Raw genomic sequence first — 5,337 nt, 5'->3', positions numbered from 1 at the left:
TACGAAGCTACCACGATCCTCCCGAGGTTGCGATGCAATTTGGGTCGTTATTGAAAGATTGACAAAATCCACGTGTTTTATTTCGTACCGAATGACATACAGACACGATCAGATGGCAGAGATTTATGTTAGAGAAGTGGTCAGATTGCATGGAGTGCCAAAGTCAATTGTATCAGATCGTGATCCTCGATTTTCTTCGCACTTTTGACACAGTTTGCAACAAGCTCTAAGTACCAAATTACATCTGAGTACAACATATCATCCTCAGACTGACGAACAATCAAAACAGACTATCCAGAAATTAGAGGATATTCTTAGAGCTATAGTGCTAGACTTTGGCACTATTTGGCAAGATTCTTTACCACTTTGTGAATTCTCATACAACAATAGCTATCATACCAACATAGAGATGAAGCGTTATACGTCAAGAAGTGAAAATCTCCTCTCTACTGGGATGATATCTCTGAGGTACCTGAACTTGGACCTGACATGATACGAGATATGACTGAAAAAGTAAAGCTGATTCAGCAGAGAATGAAGACAACTCATGATAGACAAGCCAAATATGCAAATATTCGACGTCAATCTTTAGAATTTGAGCCAGGAGACAGAGTATTTCTGAAGATTTCTCCTTTCAAAGGTATTGTCAGATTTGACAAGCGAGGAAAGTTGTCTCCACATTATATTGGTCCGCATGAGATTCTTGTGAATATAGGTGATCGTGCCTATCGACTCGCTATTCCTCCGTCTCTATCCGGAATACATGAAGTCTTTAATGTGTCTATGCTACGGAAATATATTCCTGATGCTTCTCATGTTCTTCAGCCTGATAAAGCCGAACTCGATGAAACTCCGAGTTATTTTGAAAAGCCACTTCAGATTCTTGATCGTAAAGAAAAACAACTCAGAACGAAGGCTATTCCGCTTGTGAAAGTTCAGTGGAGTCGTCATAGCAATAAAGAAGCTACTTGGGAGACTGAATCAGATATGAAACAGAAATTTCCAGAGTTTTTTCACTGATTTGGGTTTCTTATTTATCTTCTGTTATATATTCTTATTTTATGTGATTTGATTGCCTGTGATTTCGAGGACAAAATCATGTCATAGAGGGGGAGAATTGTAAGACCTGATATTTTATCATTGTAATTCGAAATTAATTAATTGACGAATTGACGTGATTATGGAAGGAAAAGCCCCGAGGGAGACATGAGAAAGCATATGGTTCGTGTGGAGGGCAGAAGATTTTCCACATATGTGAGAGAAAAGACGCGCATTGCGCGAGCAGCCAAATGCCGAGGCAGAAGACCTCGCGCATATGCGCGAGACTAGGCGCGCATATGCGCGAGCAAGTAGATTTATGAGCGCCGAGACAGAGAGTCTCACGAATATGCGCCAGTATTGGACGCGCATATGCGCGAGACATGATACATAAAAAATGAGCCACATGTCTTGCCATGCATATCACCATGTAAACCTTCCTATCATCAGAATTGCAGCCAAAAATAGAGACCTTCCATGGTTAAATCCTCAAGATTCCTCTTCATCTCTTGGAATTTTAATTTTACGAGATCCGGCCATCCGATTTCGATCCAAGCATAGTTTCGTGCTTATCTCTTCAAATGATTCAAAGGGGTGTAAGGTTTATTACTTTCATGCATAGTTCGAAAGTTTGATGTTGGAGAAATCATAGTTTGAATGATATTATGTGTTCTTGAGATAATGGTAATCGTATAATCGAAATCGGATCGAATAACAGACCATGTATGCTATTGTTATTAATTTTCAGCCTATAGTAGAATGGGTTTGTGCAGAACTTAGAGTTGTGGCTTATATTTGTTGATGATTATGAGTTATTGAGATTGGCCTCTTATTGTTTGCATTTGCTGAGATCTCGAAATTGTGCCTTTATGTCGTCAAAATGTACTTCGATTGAGATTTCTTGCTTGAGTTGTATGTTGACAGTGTCTGTCGCAACATGTCATTCCAGATTTGGTATTGAAGGCTTCGAACTCGAGAATTCAACTTCGAAACCGGTAGAAGAACAAGCCAAAGACAAACCCCAGTAAAAAAAGGTATAAATCAATGTTAAACCAGGATAGATAACTCGAGTAAGATATAACTTGAGTTTCCCAAAACCACATACTTAATTGTTTTTGTTTTGATATATTTGAACTCCTTGAATGTATGTTCTTGTTCTGCTAATTTATAGAAAAACATAGAATATAAGATAGATATTGTGAAAGAGTCTTTGGCAGAGGTGCCAAGTTACTGGACGTTTGGTTATATCGATGCGCTTAGGAGAAGATCGACTCCTATTGTAGATACTCGATATAGTGTACCGAAGTCCGGGAATAAGAATGTACCACCATTAGAAGGGAAGAGTAGGTGGGAGACTTGTTACATTCTTATTCAAACCGGGATCCCTAGATAAGAGACGAGTCAAATATTAAGAGTTAAAGAGTTTGATTTACAGCTTTGTATCGAGTTATGTTTTCTTAGACTATGATACATGTTGTTTGACAAGCGTTTTATACTCTTGTATATGCTTGTATGAAATGCATGTATACGTTGTTTATACTGAGAAATATATTTCTCACCGGAGCTATCCGGCTGTTGTTGCGTTTGTATGTGTGCATGACAACAGGTAGGACATGATCATGGTCGAGAAGAGCATGAAAGATCGAGATTAGAGTGGTGATCCGGGCTTAGACATAGACCTGATTGTTCAACATGTGAAATGTAGTTAATCAACATTAGCTTGTTATGATTTTATTCTGAACAAGTTTTGTATCTTTGATCATGTTGTAGATATTAAACTTGATCTTGTAAATTGAATAAGATGGAGCATAACTTGTAGTATTTTGTACATTTATTTATGAGGTGTTCATCTTTAAAAAAAAATTCGACCTAGCTTCTGTAATTGATCCATTTAATCCTAAAGATGAGTTAATAAAATTAATTAGCGTCGGGGTCTCCGCATTAATAATAACATCTAACAATCTAACATTTATTTTACCGCAAGTAACTTATTAAATCATATATTTCATTTAGGCAATAGAATGGTTCTGCCGGTTTTTCTAAATGAAATATAATTATTTAATTTAACATTTACTTTATGCAATTATATATTTATATAGTTATAAATATAATCATAGGTACCATATATAAAATATCGGTTAATTCGGTATTTTCTATAGTGAGAACTATATTATAATATGTGTGTGTTTAAATATTTAATTTTCTTGGAACCATTATTTATTGTGGTTTCCTTTGTTTTAATTTTAGTTAAACAATATTACATAAAACAAGAATAAACCCCGAACCTTGACAAAATTTATAATTTGTAAACTTCATTCTTGCATTTGGTAATCTATAAATTAATAAATGTAAACTTAAAATAACCTCTCTGTGGACCGATCTCGTACTTACGAAATATATTACTTGCAGACAACCTACACTTGGGTTAAATATTATTTAAGTAGTAGCAAGTTTTTGACGCCGTTGCCGGGGAGGTATAAATTAAGTTTATATTTGTTATTTATGTTTTATTTATAAGTATTGTGTTGTTTTTTTTGTATGAGTATTTGGAGTCGAAAAAAGTGGTAGACTTATTCGAGTATCTGAAATAATTTAAACATGGATGATAATTCAAATAATCAAGATAATAATAATAATAATAATAATAATAATAATAATAATAATAATAATAATCATCATCATCATCAAGAACATGATCAATTAATAATACTTAGGCATCATATGAACCCTATTAGAACTAGTGCCCCATCTTGTTTAGTTTTTCCTCTTGATGCATCTAATTTCAACTTTGAACCTCAAATTATTCAACTTTTACCAAATTTTCATGACTTAGATTCTGAAAATCCATATTTAAATCTAAGAGAATTTGAAGAAGTTTGTAACACTTATAATGATCAAAATTGTAGCATGGATATAGTTCGATTAAATCTTTTTCCTTTTTCTTTAAAAGATAAAGCTAAAACATTGCTACAAAATTTGAGACCGAGTTCAATAAAGTCATGGGAAGAAATGCAACAACAATTTCTTAAAAAGTTTTTACCTTCCCATATCACAAACTCTTTTAAAAGACAAATTACTACTTTTTCTCAAAAACAAGGAGAAACATTTTATCAATGTTGGGATAGATATAAAGAATTACTTAACACATGCCCACATCATGGTTTTGAAACATGGAGAATAGTTTCTCACTTTTATGAAGGTCTAATACCTAAAGATAGGAAAATTATAGAATTCATGTGTAATGGAACTTTTGAAGATAAAAACACAAATGAAGCTATGGAGTATTTGGATTCATTAGCAGAAAATGCTCAAAATTGGGATAATATAGGTACAATAGAACCACCAACAACTAAAATCAATAATTCAACAAATGGGGGTGGTATCTTTAATCTTAAAGATGATATAGATATTCAAGCTAAACTTACATCTTTAGCAAGAAAAATTGAGTCATTATAAATGAAAAAGCCAAAATCTCCAAATCGCTCTTATAGAATTCCACATTCAAGCCATCTAGTGGTCAATTAAAAAGTATTCAAGAAATTATTTGTCATATATGTGATACACATGATCAAGCTACAAAAGATTTTCCAACATTACCTTCATTTAAATAATGTCTCCATGAACAAGCAAATTATGTTGGCAATTATAAAAAACCAATACTAGATCCTTTTTCACCATCATATAATCCTTGATGGAAAAATCATCTTAATTTTAGTTGGAGGAATGATAATAATGAACAACCCTCACAACAATATTTTCAAAATAACAAAAATCATCAAATTTATATTCCTTATGTTACACCTCCAATAAAAAACTTTGAAGATGTAATTCATGCATTTATCCAAAAGCAAAAGTCTATTAATATTCAAAATAGTCAATTTATGAATGATTTGAAAGAAACTCCTTCAAAATTTGCATCTGCACTTAATATTCATGAAAAAGGAAAATTTTCATCTCAACCTCAACCTAATCATAAAAATCAAAAACAAGAATTAAAAAATTGATCAAATAAAATCTGTTATTACCCTTAGAAGTTGTAAAATAGTTAATGATCCATATAATAATGAAAACAAGGATCATTTAAAATAAATGAGTAAGGATGATAATCTTGATACTTTTGAGAATGATGATACCTTAAATTCTAAGAATAATATGGTGAATGATAAATCATCTGAAATATTAAATGAGTCAAATAAACCTCCACCATTTTCTCATGTCTTAACAAATCATAAAAAAACAAAAAAGTGATTCTGATATCTACGAAGTTTGTAAACAAGTAAAGATAAATATTCCATTATT

General features: G+C 32.6%; 1 non-coding gene across 1 annotated transcript; it reads right to left on the bottom strand.

The window, feature by feature from the left end:
• Nucleotides 1–4,091: 4,091 nt before the first annotated feature.
• Nucleotides 4,092–4,202, bottom strand: LOC140837528 (small nucleolar RNA R71). Its single transcript, XR_012119359.1, has one exon. It is a non-coding gene; the product is annotated as a small nucleolar RNA R71 (small nucleolar RNA).
• Nucleotides 4,203–5,337: the final 1,135 nt, after the last annotated feature.

Source organism: Primulina eburnea, chromosome 7, assembly GCF_022965805.1.
Source record: "Primulina eburnea isolate SZY01 chromosome 7, ASM2296580v1, whole genome shotgun sequence".
NCBI lineage: Eukaryota > Viridiplantae > Streptophyta > Magnoliopsida > Lamiales > Gesneriaceae > Primulina > Primulina eburnea.
This window is presented reverse-complemented; position numbering and strand designations above follow the sequence as displayed.